This window comes from Triturus cristatus, chromosome 8 (genome assembly GCF_964204655.1).
Source record: "Triturus cristatus chromosome 8, aTriCri1.1, whole genome shotgun sequence".
NCBI lineage: Eukaryota > Metazoa > Chordata > Amphibia > Caudata > Salamandridae > Triturus > Triturus cristatus.
In genome coordinates, this window is record NC_140591.1 from 1,189,389,059 (window position 1) to 1,189,406,981 (window position 17,923).

The 17,923-nt window shown below is 42.0% G+C and overlaps 1 protein-coding gene across 1 annotated transcript in view; it reads right to left on the reverse strand.

Moving 5' to 3' along the window:
* The window catches only part of LOC146805595 (gamma-aminobutyric acid receptor subunit gamma-3), a 1,239,042-nt gene that overhangs the window by 231,312 nt on the left and 989,807 nt on the right, over positions 1 to 17,923 (reverse strand). The window lies entirely within an intron of this gene.

Below are 17,923 nucleotides of genomic sequence, written 5' to 3' on the forward strand. Positions count from 1 at the left end.
AGAGGGTATTGCCAAGTTGTCTTAATTTATTCTGATGTGCTCTCTGCCAGGATTAAAAACAGTGTTGACCACAATTTTCCACCACACACATGTGGTTTAAATCCATACCGCTGGCTGAGAGCACATCAGAATAAAGGTCAAATTTTGTCCTCTCTAGCTAGTTTTATTGTCACTTCCCTCACATTTTTTCATTCTTTGCGCTGCGCCCTCACTCACACTTTAGTTCTCATTACTTGTGGATTTAGAATATCCTGGTAGAGTACACACCAAAACATCCCAGAGCTCCTCCCTCTCAGAGAGGGGGTTGTAGCCCTCAAAGGAACTAGGTTTTTCCTTTGAGAGGAGAATCCCAAATGATGGAGCATGTCACCTCTGGTGAGTGAGGGATTTTGTCCTAAAAAGGGAATTGCCCACAGCTAGGTCTGTGTGTTATAGTCTGTGGCTTTTGTGCTTTCTCTCCTTACACAACCACCCTCCCTTTTGTTTTGTTTGAGTAGACCCAAGGATTTTGCTGTTTTTGACAGCTTTAACTTTGCCTAGGAGCACACAGCAATCAGGATGGTGCATGATACAAATGACCATGAGTTCAAAGTCAAGTAAAATAAAACTGATTACCAAGCAATCTGATAAATGTATTGTAAAGTTGGAGAGTGAAAAACGTAAAATTAGTCCTTTATTAGCAAGAGTATATGTGAGAAAAGTGAATAAGCATGCTCTCCTTGTGGTAGCAAGTCTAATTTAGACAAGGCTAAGTTATGTGCTGCTCTTAACCAGGTTTGTTTCAAATGCTTCAAGAAGGGGCATTTTACACAGGTCTGTAAATCCTCATTGGGACAGAAGACACTTGTTAGTACAATGGTCAAAACTATAGAAGACTGTGCTTCTGATCATGAAAATGATGATGATAACATTTCACTTATATTATTCTTTACTGGGTGTGATGAGGATGGAGTATTCTAAATAGTCACACACAAGAAGAAGAATGGGAACGCTCCTTATTGTGTCATCTCCATCAACAACATAAATGTTAGGATCATGGGATATTCAGGGTCCCCATTCCCATTGATTAACAAATCTGAACTGTCTGATCTTGATGGAGTGCAACGTCAAGACCCATGCTTAAAAATATTTACATTTGGTGTGAAAAAAAGAAGAAGTTGTAGGAAAAATTGAATTTAGAATAATTGGGTTACTACTAGAACAGACTTGTTGGGTTGCAGTAATCAAGGCGATCTTGATATGATTTTGGATCCTAATCATTCAGACATGGTCATGTCATGGTGGACATGTATTAGTTTCCCTCTCACTTCGCTCTTGTTAAAGAGAATAATTGTCTGGATGAGTTTCAGCAAGTTTTCACGGATGATTTGGAGAAGTGGAAAGGTTTCCAGCACTTTCGTTTTGAAAGATGGGGTTCGGAATGTAGTACACAAACTTCCAATTTATTTAAGAGCAGAACTCGAATTTAAACTTGAGTGGTTGTTGAAGTTGGGGATTATTGAGCTATTTGAGGGGGTCAGAGTTCCTTGATCGTGTTGTTCTGGTGCACAAATCAGAAAAGTCACTGAGACTGTGTGTAGATTTATGGAACCTGAATTTGAACATTTGGGTCAATAATCAACTGGTAATGAAAATCAATGAGATATTAGACATGCTCAATGGGTAGCATTATTCACTTCCCTTCACATGTCTGCTGCCTACCACCAGGGAGAACTGTGTGAGGACTCTAGGCACCTTATTTCTTTTCTTCCACCTGAGGAAGCTTATCACTATGTCCATCAGCCTTTCGGTTTAGCATTTGCTTCTCCTGTGCTACAAAGGTTAATGAACAATTTAATCAAAGACATGGATGGAATCACTGCCTTTAAGTTGACAATATGATTTGTGTAAAAACAAGTATGATCATGAGTAAAGAATGTATTAGAAAACATCAGTAATAATGGTCTAACTTTCAGAAAGGACAAATGTAAATTTCTCTAACATGGTGTAGAACATTTTGGTCACCTTGTGTCATGGAAAGATATTGATCCTAAGATCAATGTTCTGGAGAAATCAACAAAGCACCCAAACTTGTGAATACAGATCAGTTGAGGGCCTTCTTCAGCTGTTATAGAAAATTATGAACAATTCATTGAAAAGGTTGCCAGTTAAGCCTCATATTTATGCAAACTCCTGAAGAAAAATGCAAAGTACAAGTGGGATGATGAATGTGAGAAATGTTTTCTGCCAATACATTTTGGAATTGTAGCTACCAAACCACTTAAATCATTTGACACTAACGATATGAGCATCATCACTAACATCCAACACCTTGGTACATATTGATGCTGAAAAGGAATATTGATTGTGCAGAAATAGATTGCACATCTAGAGCTTTGTGTGGTATGGAATCCACATACCTTACTATAGAAGAAGAAGCTCTTGCCTTATGGTGGGGTGCACAATACTTCAAACATTTGGTTTGTCAAAATCGGTCTATCCTCAGAACTGATCACACATCTTTTGCCGATCTGTTTACTATCACTGGTGATGGTAGGTCCACCAACAAATCGCTAAATGGCTGTACAGACTTAAGAAATTTTAGTATATGCTTGAGTATGTTGCTCGTGGGACAGATTTTCCGACCAGATTACCTTTAAGTGAGAAAGATTCTCAGGGGGAATACTCAGATGATCTTGAGATGGAGATGGTGTGTGCAACAAGCTCAGTGAATGCTGTCATTGGTGTGGCATTGTCTGAAGAAGAATGGAAAAATGCATTAGAAGACAATGGTGATGTGAGAGCAGTCATTGATTACCTGTCACAGGACTGGCCTGATTCTAGAGTGATGCATGACAATTTTGTTATTTACAAGAGAGTTTCTAAAGAACTGTCAGTAGTTGAGGGCATATTACACAGGTGTGGTTTATTAGAGGCTCCCAATGGGCTTTGCAATTTTAGTGCATGATGGGCATGCGGGCATATGTGCCAGGGATTGCAGATTAAGACACAGTTTCTAATGTCCTGGGTTGATAAGGCAGTGTAATATTTTGTCATGAATTGTTGTGTGTGGGTTCTTAGTGCAAAAATGCCGGTAACAGCACCTCATCCTATCACTCCTGTAACTTGCAGTAATTCAGCCTGGCATAGCTTGACACTTGACGTTTCTGAACCATTTGGTGTTTTGGGGAATGTGCCAAAGTTCAGTATTGTTGTGATAGTGTATTTCTCTAAGTGGCCTAAAATTGTTTTTGTGGAGAATGTTAATTCACGTGTCATCATAGAATTTCAGTAGGAGGGATCAAGACTGATTTGCATATGGATATAGGCCCAGATCTGTGACTGAGGGTGAATGTTTGACAATGTTGAGCATTCCATTCATCATCATTTTGTACTAAGTGGGATGGGTATGCCCAGACCTGGGTCCCATTCTTAAGAGCAGATAACCTGAGAAATTGGTTACAGCGAATGCCGCCTAATTAGTTTCCAGAGAAATGTAGGGATTATGTTTAATAAGTGAGTGTAACACATATTAGGGCTTCCCTTTACCATTCCCGTAGCAATGGGTTGCTGGAGTTAGTGGAGCGGGTTAGCCGCATTGTCATATGTCCTGTGCAGGCCCATTGTTATTTTTCTGATGTTAGCATGAGCAAGTTGCGGTCTTTACTTTGCTTTGCACACGTTACTATGCACACATATTGTGCTTTGTGCCACACTGTACTTTCACACAGAACACACTGTTGTTTTGCATTCTGTTCTTTCCTGGGATTCAGTCTGAATGCTGTAGGCAAGGTCAAATAACAATGCCCCTTGTTCTTCTGTTTGAGTCAGGCTCCAGCACATAGGCAAACCACACAAATGCATCTTTTGTTTGGGAGCATGTACTCTTTGTCATATAGGTATGCACAGACATGAAAGACAGGTAAGAATGTGACTGCCCCAGAGATGTAGAATCTTCATCTGTACATGGTAAGGTATGGGGTCCCCTGCAACACCCAGAGATCTTCTAATACATAGTCACTTTGCTTTTGTAGAAGGGGAGGGGGTTAGTCTACCCTGTCTAATGTATCATTACAGCTCATTTTATGATTTATGCATTGCTTACTGTGCTGACCGTATGTGTGTTAAATATCTTATTACTTGTTGTGCATGTATACTGCATACTAGCGCACAGTAGCTAAAATAAATATTTAACATTTTTCTCATTTCTCTGTCAGAACTTATTGTGGACAAGTATGAGTATCAGAGAGAAAGGGTGTGTCCTGAGAGAAGTCAGGAATATTGTGTTCTGGGTTGTCTAATCACTTATGCCTCTGAGTGAGTGGAAGAGTAAGCACTAAATTTTAGACTCTGGAGCATTTTCAGGTTCCTGATCCTCATTCACCTCTTTCCTTTCAGGAGTCATCTCATCCACAGTACGACAGAGGTGATCAGCAGGATCGCAAACAAGAGGAGTTTGTGTATCACAAGCGGGACGCACAACACTCTTTTGACACAAAAATCAAGAGAGTGGAACCGCCTCCGTATAGAGCCCCCTTCCAAAAGAAGTAGGTTGATGCTTTAACACCAAAATATGTCTCAGATGGTGAGAACACTCATCCTAGAAAGGAGTTGTGCGGTGACTCTCCTCGACAGCATGGCAGAAGTCACCGTAGTGCACCAGACCCTTCGCCAGTTTCTGGAGGCGAGAGCAACTGATACCTTTGTAACAGCTGAGTCCGCGGATACTCGCTTTGCTCCTCTTGATCAACTACATCATTTGGATATTCAAATTACAGGTGATATGAAATGCATCATTAATTATATTTTTGGGGATCATTTGACATTTTGCTGGCAGAGGTCAATTGACCTCCTTCTTTTGTTCTTGCTTGTCCTCAGGGCAGGATATAATCCACCCTTCTTTTCCGCATCTCGTCCCTGTGGAGATGCAGCATGTGTACTCTTCTGAGTGGGCCCTTGCTTTGCCTACTGTCCTATACTGCAATCAAGTCGGTTGGGATATGAATTCTCCGCAACATGTTATTCCAAAATATTCCCTCCTTAACTGTATCCTAATACCCAATTAAACATGAGGCAAAGGCGTTCGTTAAAGACAATCTTACTCAGCTGGAATATCAGAGTGCCCGATTCACAGAACTAACTTAAGACAAAATCCTAAACTTACTACCATTTTGGTATTCACAGAAGGCACTTACTCATTTTGGTATTCACAGAAGGCACTTACTCATTTCGGTATTCACAGAAGTTAGGAGTCCTAACTTTAGCACTCCTAAATGCCTTCTGTGAATACCGAAAGTCTTAAAATTAGGATTTTTCTCAGTTTAGTAGTAGTATAGTTAGTACTCCTAACTTTAGGACTCCTAAATGCCTTCTGTGAATACCGAAAGTCTTAAAATTAGGATTTTCTCAATTTAGTAGTAGTAAAGTTAGGACTCCTAACTTTAGGACTCCTAAATGCCTTCTGTGAATACCAAAAGCCTTAAAATTAGGATTTTTCTCAGTTTAGCAGTAGTATAGTTAGGACTCCTAACTTTAGGACTCCTAAATGCCTTCTGTGAATACCGATAGTCTTAAAATTAGGATTTTTCTCAATTTAGTAGTAGTAAAGTTAGGACTCCTAACTTTAGGACTCCTAAACTGAGAAAAATCCTAATTTTAAGACTTTCGGTATTCACAGAAAGCATTTAGGAGTCCTAAAGTTAGGACTCCTAACTTCTGTGAATACCGAAGTGAGTAAGTGTCTTCTGTGAATACCAAAATGAGTAAGTGCCTTCTGTGAATACGAAAATGGTCGTAAGTTTAGGATTTTGTCTTAAGTTAGTTCTGTGAATCGGGCCCAGAGTGTTCTTGAGCCCTGTGTCTCATCTATGAATAATATTCCTTTTACGGTTTTGAAACCTGACCACTCTTATCGCATCGTCTTAAATAATAGAAATTTAAACAGTCATACACACACTTTTTCAGTGCAGAACACGCACGGTAGGCCCGGATTATTATTATTGTTTTTTTTTAAGTTGGGCCTCCAAGGAGTACCATGATTCAATGGCATCGATGGGTGCGCAGGTGCATTTCTTGTCTCCATATAGGCCCGAGGGCAATTCTGTTGTGGGGCGGATGAACCATGACTTAAAGCACTCTTTAATAGCGAGGGTATTCTGTATGGGTCGTGGCTGGTTAACTCATCTGTATGGGGTTCAATGAGTGCTTAACAACCTCTCTAAAAGATCTCTGGGTGGGCTGACCCCGTATGAATTACACTTTGGCATCAAGATGTATGTCCCGGACATTGATAGTGTAGGCATTGTGGCAGCAGCTGAAACCTTTGATGTAGATAACCACTGTGCTGTCTTGTAGGATCTGCAAAAATGTTGTGATACTTTGGCTACAAGCCATTTGCCTTCTTCTTTACAATCAGATGTGACTTTTGAGATTCCTTTTGAGATTCCTGTTGCCGGCTGGAGTGACACTTTTTCCAGGGTGGGAAGTTTCTGAAAATGGTTTGTGAATACCCCCAAATGTGTTTGTTTGTGGTGTGCACATACCATTAGAGTACCCTTGCCCCGGAACACCAACTTCCCATTCAAAACCTTAGTTTGACTCAGTTTGAAACGTCTTTGTGAGTAAACCCATTTGCTGGTGCAAAAGAAATTGTCAAAAGGTGGCTTTGCACTTGTAAATCAGGGTATTTAAATGTGTAAGTCTGTCTTGAATGTGCAAATATTTTAAGAATAAGATTCTATTTGTTTAAGTAAAGAACCCACATACTAAAAAAGTGACTTTTACAGGGAATTTGCACAAAATCTTGTTGTGAGAATGGAGACACATGATATTCTAATTTGGACCTTCAGTTACCCTTATATGGGTGTCTAGCAAGCATTTCTGAGTTATTTCTTGTTGAAAAATGATGGAGTGGTTGGTAAAGCTTTAAACTTAAAGGGGCTTATTTATGAGCTCTTACGTCACTTTTGTGCGGCCGGTGCGTCACTTTTTATGACGTACCAGCGGCATAAAAAATTAGCCTTGTTGCACCATATTTACAAAGTGATGTATCTAGGTAGATGTGTAACTTTGTAAACGCCTGTGCCACATTATACCTGCGCCAGGTATAATGTATGCAGGGGCGTTCCAACGCAAGAAAGTGTCATAGAAGTGATGCAGTGAAATCTATAAGATTTCACTGCGCCACTTCAAGGACGCAAATGCGTCAATATCTTACGCCTGCCTCATGGGAGGCGTAAGACTGATGCAGGCACATTTCACATAGGACTTGCCCATGTGTAATGACCCATTGCTGGAGTTGCATCACTTTTGTGACACACTCCAGCAACGCGTCATTTTCGCACCTACAGATACGTCAGAAATACTGATGTATCTGTAACCTCTTACGACATGATGCGTCATACTGTAAATTTGACGCATCATTCGTGTCGCCAGGAGGGTGCAGTGAGAAGTGTGCATCGCTCTTTTCTCACAGCAATGCGCCACTTTTCATAAATGAAGCCCAAAGTATCTACTCTCAACCTAATTCATAATTTTGACACCTTGTTAAAGTGTTTGCCAGAAACCCCATCAATTAATATGATGTTACGAAAACGGGCAAATGGGAATTCACCTAGATTTTTGGGGAAGTTTCTTTTGTCCCCATAACTGCAGTACAACTTAAATCCCCATGAACATGTCACTCTTTTGCAGATCACCAGGTGTGGGGCACCCATCATAATTGTAATATTTTGGAAATCGGCTGAGATTAAAACTAGGATATCACAAAAATAAGTTATTTGCTGGGGCTGCTGCCCTTAGCAAAGATGACTCTTATAGGAGAAGTACTGCAAGAAATAAAGGTAGTGTTACAACAGATACATATGTTTAAAAGGGAATTCTCCCAGGGTTGATTTCGGAACCAAAATAGCATGAAACACAAGACGGATTTTGGCTGATAAAAGAACCCAATGTGTTCTAATAACTTTGACAACTATGAAATTGACATGCATATTTGAGTAACTGTCTATGAAGACTGGTGTGGGAAAAAGCATAGGCATAACGTGAAATAAATACGCTACCACAAAAAGTCAGCTCCTCTATTCACAAACAGAGATAAACTAAATGGTCTTTAAGACACATTAGATTCTCTATTTTGTGTACTGGCTCATGTGAAGGCATACCTCTTTGGGAAGTGCAGGAGAATTCAGACAACAAGGAAGGGACCTTAATTTTGAAAGGAAATTCTTTAATAATCGGACCAGTCAAACTGTAGTAAGATCTAAAAAACAAACACGAGTATCCCTAAATTGTCTAAATAATGTTTAGAGCAAGAGGTCATAATTTACAGTGCTAGTAGAGACATCAGCAACATATAGCCATAAAAAATACAGTACACACCTGTTAACAAAACTACATGTAACCGCAACTGTCATACAGCTACACAAACAGTGCAAAACTGTCCATTCCAAACATTTTCACCTGTTATGTTATGTTATGTTATAGAGACTTGTTAAGCGCGCGATTACCAAGTAGGTGTCCTGGCGCTGTCCACTACACCCTGATTCCAAGAGGCAGAATTATTTACCGAACAACCAGGTCTTCAGTGCTTTTCTAAAATGCAGTAGGTTATCCATGCGTCTCAGATGTGACTATGACATACGCACACAGGGTTTTTTTTAGACTGAATCCGATCATATTTTTCCACTTTGTTAGCCAACATTATTTATAGCTTTAAAGTCAAGTGTCTTCACAAGGACACACGTCCCTAATCAGGACACAACACACAGCCCCCCAGAGGTAGAAAACAACAGAACAACAGATATAAACCCAGAGATCCAATTAACAGTGTCCACCTCCTCTATTACACATGAATAAATGATGTCACCAAAATGGAAGATCAGTCAGTGCACACAATGCCTTCATATCTGACATAATATCTTAACAACAGGCCTCTTGGCTTGGACAAAGTCTCTAGTGACTGACCTGTTTAAAGATGGTGAGAATTACAGTTGGGGCAGATTTACAAGCCCCTTGCATCATTTTTGCACCGCCGTTGCGTCACTTTTAGTGACGCAGCAGCAGCATAAAAATGCGGCCCATTTACAACGTGACTCCTCTAGGGAGACGTTGTAAAGCCCTGCGTCACATTATACCTGCGTCAGGTATAATGTATGCAGGGTGGGCGTTCCAACCCAAAAAAAGCATTGTAGAAGTGACGCTGTGAACTGCACGACTTCTAGGACGTCACTGCGTCAAATTCTTATGCCTGCTTGAAGCAGGCGTAAGGAGTGATGCATCACAATGAGGATAGGCCTCCCTCTGAATTGCTGGATTGCATCGTGCTTGCGATACGACTCCAGCGATGCATGACTTTTGCGTCAATAGATGCATCAGAATTTCTGACTCATCTGTCAATCTTTGCGCCATGGTGCGCCGTATTGTAAATACGGTGCATCCATAGTGGCACAAGGGTTTCTGAGGGTGGCGCAGGGAAAGTGACGTATCTTTACAGATGCGTCACTTTTGTGTAAATCTGCCCCCATGTGTCTAGAAGACAAGTTCAAAGTCCTTGCGTGTCCGTCAATCAGGAGCAATCAGAGGGGTGTACTCATTAACAATTTCTCATGCATTGGATACGTGAGGTGTTGCGATCCACATGTCTCTCCCAAGTATTTGGGAAAGAGAGAGCTCACAGGGCACTGGCCCCGGTGCTGCCCTTGGGTGCCCCCCCCAGGCAATCTTTACAGAAATCTTTAAATTACAGAGACCGGATGTTAGCAGAGACGCTCAATATGAAAACAGCACTATCCGCATCTTTCTTGACTATACCAAAAAGCCAATGTAATACATTTGTGGCAGTGAAACAGAAACTGAAATCTATGAACCTGAAGTATATTATGCTCTTCCGTGCCACCCTCAAAGTCTTACAGGAAGTAAGATCACACTTCGTCACTTCCACAGAGGCTGCCTGAGAATAGCTGGCATTAGACAGTAGAACGGGGGCAGTGTCAATCACTAGAAAGGCCGACTGATATCAGTAAAGCGACTGCCAGCGCAGGCTGCATGGCATCTCACAACCTAATGAGAAGGACATTACTGCCCTGATGCAGCAAGTGGTGGTCTATGCAGATGCCACACTGGACATTGTGAATCAAACTGGAGCCCCTGGCAGAGAGCCATCTGTGATACAGAACTCACCATCAACTCATCACAAGCTACAACCTAGACAATCCAAAGAGCACTCTGGACTAAGGGGACATGCAATAATGGTACCACTAAGAGGACTGCACTGACAGTCAGGTTTGGGAAACTAAGAGAAGCTGAGGGTGAGCCTGGGAGGAGGTGAGAGTAGGAGAGAATGGGGAGATGAAATACAATACAGTTTGGTCCTGGAAATGTAACATTGGTTGCTAATGAGTCCACTGTGCACAGCCCTTGAATTAAGCTCTGTGGTGTAGTCCCTGACTAGGGGGAGCTGACTACAATGGGGGAGTCACCATTAAGCCGAACCTAGTCAGCGTGGGCCACTCCTGTTACACTAGTGCTTCCAACCGGAGAAATAGGATTTCCTGAGAGCCTTGCCCCCAAAGTGAGTGGCCAGGATCTAGCAAAACATGGCACCGCTTGGGGTGCTGGATCCCTCAAAATAATGATTAGTTGGATTTTTTTTTAACCAAGCACCAGTTGGCACCATAGGTTATAAGTTCACCCAAGTATACTTTACTATTTGAATGAGATGAAAAAGCACCAGTTGTCTGGTAGGGTGTTTACCACGGGTCGGTGGGAGAGTTGGTTAGTTTTCCTGTATGCACCAAGCACACAGCACATAGCCCATACGATATATAGAGTACACAACATGCTACTACATCTGGCCCATGACATACCCTGGCAGACCTCCTGATTACAGCTGACACTCTGATTTGGGAATGGCTCCTACACGAACTGACACACTACAGATAGCGACCTGGAATGTATGTGGCCTAAATGATAAAAACAAATGATGCCAGGCACAAGCCTGCCTGAGAGGGCATGGGGTAGGGCTAGCCATGCTCCAGAGGACACAGGTGGTGGATGAGGAGGTGGGCAAAATGAGGAATAAGTGGCAAGTGCAAATGTTCTCTTTCACATAATCTTCGTATGCCAGAGGAATCACTATGTGGGTGGCCCCAGAGGTGCCCTTCCTGCGCCGGCAATCCACAGCAGATGTGGAAAGGCAATATATTGCAGTGTATGGCCTGCTCGATGGGTTGGAGGTATACCTGCTGAACACCTGCACACCAAACACAGATTAAAATAAGTTCTTTGACGTTATACCAAGTTATACTCCTATACATTGACCTGACCTTGATTTGGGCTGGATACTTTAATCGTGTCTAGATTGCAACTTGGATAGACACCCGCCCAAACACCATACTAAACCATGAATGATTGCAGTGTTAGCTGAGGTCATGCAGAGATTAAATTGCATTGATGTTTGACAAGTCATGCACCCCACAGACAGACCATACTCCTGCCATTCACCACACACAACACATATAGCCGTTAATCTGCAAATACTTGAAGCCCACTATTTAAACAGTATCTTTCTTTTTTGTGTCATAATTCTTTATTACATTTTCACAACATATACACAAAAAAAGTGAATGCATGTTAATAGGTTTTGTCGGCCACCAATGCATCACATTCAACATACATCAATGAGGAAGAGCCACAGGTGCTTGTCAATCCAATTGTATAAACAAAAAACAGTGCTAGCCTAAAGGTGGGGCGGAGGGAGTGGTGGGGGCATTGGTATGCCTGGGGTGGAGGTATAACATGCTCTTGTACTTTCTGCGTCGAGCTGTGTGATTGTTAGGGTGCCACATTGGGCATATTGCTCACGGGGGCCCCCTCATGGATGCTAGTGTTTTACCGGGGTTTGGGAGAGGAAGGGTGTATGGGTATATTAGGAGGTTTGTCCGAGTGTGATGTCATGCATGCAGTGGTAGTACTGCTATGAGCAGATCCAGGGTTTGGCAAACACTGAAAAGGCTAGGGACGTTGGGAGTGGGCTGGGTCGAGCTTCATCCGCCGGAGAGGGGGCCACAGGGGAAGGGGAAGCAGGGGTACACCCCCGTCTCAGCCACCACTACCCCGTCCTCCCCCGCTGCGCGCATTCCCCGTCTCTCTAGCCTCAACAGTCCTCATCAGTATTTGGAGATGGATGGGGGCCGGCGGGTCGCTGTCCGGCATACAAAAGTCTGTAAGGGGGGTGAGGACCCGCAGTGTCCTGCCAACATACCGGGGGGTGGAGTGGGAAAGAGGGGAGGAGGGAATAGAAGAGGGAGAAAAAGAAGGGAAGCGGTGAAGGGGAAGATAATAAATGGGTGGGAGAGCGACAGTCAGAAATATCAGTTCGCTCTGTGACACAGGACATAGTGCATGGGTGGTGTCAGTGCGTGGGAGGGAGGGGGTTGCAGGAACGATGGCCATGAAGTGGGTAATGAGGAGAGTGTGGGAAGGAAGATAGGTGTCTACAGTTATGTGAAGGTGCCGTAGGGGGAGATCATGAGGAAAAAAAGGGGAGGGAGAGAGTAAAGTAAGCTGCAGCAAAATAGATAGCTGAAGAGTTATGCCGTAGGTTATCCCTTGGGTGGCAGCTATTTCGTGGGCATTGGGCTGGAGTTGGAGGAGGGGGGCTCCGGTTCCCCTGTATGGTGTTGAGAGTCTCCAACATTCACCTCTGTGCGCAAGAAGGGTGCCCAAGTCTGCAGGAATAGGTCAGATTGGTTCTGCAGATTGTAGATGACTAGTTCATGAGAAGCGGTTTGGATCATGGCTTCCAGCCACGACTCCTGCATCGGTTGGGCCGGTGCCCTTTATTGACGCATTTTAATTATTTTATCATTTATTACAAATTTAAGTTGAGGAGCTAGTATGTTATATCTATATATTTTACATTAAAATATACACCTACATTAATCATAAACTCTAATAATTTACCCTTCATTTTTAATCAGGTGATCTCTACTGGAGGTGGCTGAAAGTTTCACACGCAGTCAGATTGTTACTCATCGTAAAATTATGGTTGATAATTCGGTTGTAAGAGGAGGCTCCACCATGGCCACTGACACTGCAAACTGTAAATCTCCCACCCGAAATGTTAATATTTCTTTGTGAAACAGCCTCAAGAACTATAACCATACAAGAAGTGCAGTTTTTAAATACATGTTCGAGCTAGGACAGTACTCTGTTAAATATGTATTGCTAATGCAACTAAAAAGGCAATAATTCTAACTAAAATTCCTACAAAATGCAAACATATTGTATAATCAGTTATAAATTAAAGAACGCTTTATATAATTACCATATTCCAACATTAAAGAAAAAACTTTGATTACGTTTTTGAATGTTTTTAGCTAACAATGCTAAACATAATTTGATAGTTGTTTCCAATCATTTAAATACATTCCAAGCAGTTCATGTGGCGAATATTTTCCTAACCAATAGGATTTTTTCAAGCCATGATAAAATGATTGAACAAAAAGTTAATTTAAAACAAATCCTTCTTTTTAAGGGCATATCATAAACTTTTAAAACTAAGGATAATATTTAAAAATCACCAATGATCAAAACTCTTTGAAAACCTAAACTAGTCTTTTCAATTATTTTCCGTATTAAAAACTGTTCTTGAATTGTTAAACTAGGCATTGCATTTTTACATCAGTCCCAAAATAGATATAGCTAATGATTCCACCTTTTCTCCAGTCTCTTTTCATTGTTTTCTTATGGGCAGTGTATGCAGTGATCTGTTAATACCTTTCATAGTTAAGATTACATGAACGAATTTACCAAAATGATTTTTAAGCATAGAACCTGTAAAATATTAAACCCAATCATTCCTGTTAGAACTAGAACAAGAAATTTACTGCAATTATTTACAAAAATAAATCATTTAGCCAATATAATCCTTTATAGGGACACTACAGGAACACTACATTTTAGGTAGAAATGTATCTAAAAGATCAACATCTGGGGCCAGAGCTACAAAGCATTTTGTGTTCACCACCGCCCTAATTTACTGGATGGTCCTCATTTGTGACCTACCTCAGTAACATTCATGAGGAAAATCGAACTGCGACCAACTTAGAAATCTGTAATTTCGCATCTCTGAGGGTGAAGTCAATATTTTTAGAAAAGGAAATACAGGGGCATACCAGCAAAGGCCGGCGATAATTATCGCTAAGTGCACTTAGCGCTAGGATAATTATCGCCGGTTATCGTGGAATTTTATCGCTGAGATAGCGTGCTATCAGCAACGCTTATCTCAAAAGCGATAAAATTCCTCGCGCTAACAGCCAAAAGTGAGATTATTGCTGGAAATCCAGCGATAATCTCACACATTTTGGCGTTAGCTTTCTGATAAGGCAGGGCATACTTAGCCATTATATCCTCCTTACATTGGATATAATGGCTAAGTCAGGGTGAAAGCAGGCGTAAGGAAAGTAGCGCTAACTGTGGTTAGCGCTACTTTTCTTATCGCTATGCCTGGTAGCGATTCCCTTGATAATTGGAGAAATGTCGGTTAGAGACATTCCTCCAGTTATTTTGGGACGGAACGCCCACTTTGCATCTCATTAGCGATGCAAAGGTGGGCGTTATCGGAAAGGGAGCTAAAGCAAGGAATCACGCGTTAGCGTGACCTTGCTGATTAAGGAATACAATTATCGCCGCTTTTCGTCCGAAAACGGACGCTAAAGCGGCGATAATTTTTTATCGCTAGCTTGCTGATATGCCCCAATGTTCTCCTGTTAGAGAAGTTGGAATAACACTTGCCTCCTGACAAATAGTGTCAGTCACCCCTTCCATTTATCAACATAATGAATAAAAGAAAAATGAAATGAAACGACCAGACATGTTTAGCCTCCACTCAATGCTTTCTGACACGAATTTCGTCAAAGATGTGCACTTTGCCCTGCACAAAAAGTGCCATCTGAAACTATTGAATACTTGTTCCAACACTTGTCACCATTACACAGCTGAATAGCTGCTATATATATAAATAAATGTACAAAAGATCAAGCTAGTGCCCCTTTTACTTTCAAAGTACAATGTATTGTACGCTTATTGTTAGTGGTAATGCAGTTTATTTTAGAAAAGTACTTCACGGACAAATTTCCAAATATGATACTTTACGGCACTAATAATATCTTAGATTGAAGGACTTTTAAGAACGTCAAACACATTAAGGGACACCTCCAACACAAATGCTAATGCAATCAATGGACGTCACCATTCTTGTCATATCAAGCTCCAGTGCATCACCACTGTGTTCACTTTGTGCTCAATTAATCCTAAAAAAGCATTGCCACGATTAGAAAAAACACACATAAGACAAAAAAGAATATATATGATATGGAAATTAAAGCTGTGAAGACACTATCGATGTGTTGTACATTTTCTTAGCAAAATTGAATAATTCATAATATTAATTTCCATTTAAAAACTAGCATTTGGACCGAACCAATCTTTATTTGCTTTGTCTCAGACCAATCTGATTAGCAGGTGATATACATTTCCCTTGCACAACTGACATTCTCACTGTGATTTGTGAAAGGAGCAGATTTGTATTTGTGAGAACAGCAAATATACAAAGTGCCACACTAGAGTTGTCTGCGTTACTTTGTTTTGATATGGGAGGTGTAGATATGCGATACTATTCTATGATGTGATTTAGGTTCACTGGTTGAGGGAACATAAGAGAAATATTTCGAAATATGGAAATATATATGCGTTTTCATGTTTTTCTTGACTCTGAGGCCTCCACTCTGAGGTACACAGTTAATTCTAGCTGCCTTCGAATTTGCCAGGATTGTGACAAACATAAGTCAAAGGGGAAAATAAATATGTAGCCAATCTTGCCCATGGGTAGCTATAAATCCCTATATGGAGCAAGAGATTTTGAGGAAAGGGCAGTTGAACATGTCAGGAAAGTGGATCTGATGATATTTGCTTTTAGTTTATGTTTGGTATCAATCAATAAACCCGCACTGATGCTAGTGCTGGAATTAGTAATAAATGCACACAGAGGGCACACTAGAAGTGCCTCCTGAAACCCTACATGCCACTGGTGTGCTAACTGACTGGTTTTCGCCAACCTGTTACCAGAGATGAGTTGCTGACCCCAAGGAGTGAGGGCCTTTGATCTTGGGGGCCATAAACAAAGCCTGCATGAGCAGGGGGTGGTTTGCACCCAGGCCTACAGGATGACACCTGGTTTTGCATTCCAGGGGCTGGGAGCTTCAAAGATGCCATCTGCCTTTGGGCTCTCAAAGGAGTGGAGACCGACCCCCTTTGTCCAGAGCCCTTTAGCATCTGGAGAAGTGGGAAAATTAGCTAGGCCACTCTCAGATGAGCATCAACTCTGAACTGGGCTACCTGAAGTGGATGGGACTTTTTACAAGTGACCATCATGATAATGCCAAATTTAGGATCTCTGGGACAGGGTTATGCCCACTTCCCACGCGTAGTGACCCCAAGGGTAAGCAGCCCATTGGCTACTACCCTCTACTCCCCTAATACTTCTAAATTCAGTATTTATGGGAGCCCTGACACCAGGAATTCAGATCCTGATGACCAAAAGAAGAGGAAGGACCAATGAGCAGGGAAAGCAAGAACTGCAGAAAAAGCAGCTGACTTGGCGTCAGCCCTGCTGGCCTGTTCTCTTATTCTCGACAATTGCATCAAAGTCGTTTCGCCCTCCAAGTTGCTGATCCTCCAAAGCATGGGAGGACTTCCAGCACTTCTCCAAAGACTCAGGTACTTCCGTGTAGCAGCAGAGCTGCTTCCCTGCATCCTGTAGATGCCCCATTGAAGACTGTAAGACTCCGGGACAGCAAAAACCCGAAGCCACAAAGCACCACTACACCCGCGCCTCCTTGCAGTAACCAAAGTAGGCCAATAGTGCCAGCACTGTCCTCCGGCCCTCCAGAGACAAAGAGCTCCTTGGACTTGCCCACTGTGGACTTCCAGTCACCGCCTGCAGCCTCTATTTGCATGGTTCCTCTAATGAACCTGCTCTCGAAGATGAGAATCTGATATCTAAGGACACCCCTGCATCTGTCATTCCCGGCCTATGGAGAAGGGGATCGAAAGTGTTCCCATGTCACAAAGCATCATGAAGACTGTGCCCCCTTGTGGGTTCAGCCCAACTGGTCCCCCAGTCCGAGTATGCAGCCTCTTTTCCGACAAATCGATCTCAATAGACTTGAATGGACACCCAAAGCTGTAACTGTTGGTCCTGCCTTGCACTTTGCCTCGTAATCACTATAAGTCCAGAGGATTGGTTCCATAAGTCACTGTTGAATTCCCGAATGAAATACATCTTTTTCCTCCAGAGGGTAACATTATCACAAAGTGCTTCAATTTTGATTTAAAGTATCAAAATCACCCGACGCTGAAATACACACTTCTACCCCCAGACGCCCCAATGCCTCCCGAGGTGGCCTGTTGGTGTTGCCTGGGACCTTGACCCATACTCACATTTAAACCCAGGTAAGGGCGCCGTAAGTCATTGTTAAGTGACTATATGCAGCGTATGTTTTCTTCCTAAGTTAACATTGCAGTGAAGTGCTTCAATTCTGATTTAAAGTATAAAAAACCTGTTTTCTTCAAACCTGCTGTTTTAAAAAGTACTTACTGCTCTGGATGATCTTGGTGCCTGAAGATATACAAAGATAAGTGCTATTTTTATAAATTGATGTGGATCTTGTGAATCATGTGTCTCATTTATTGACAGTGAGGGGGATATTCACAAGAATGTGTGATAACTACCGCAAGAGTAGCGTAACACAACTTTCAAGCAGCCCATCGCGGGAAAATAACCCGGTGTCAACGTGGAATTCACAACACGGCGGTACCATGCGATAGTCTGCCAAAAACGCGGACAATGTCCGCGATACAACCACCCCGACCGAGATAAAAA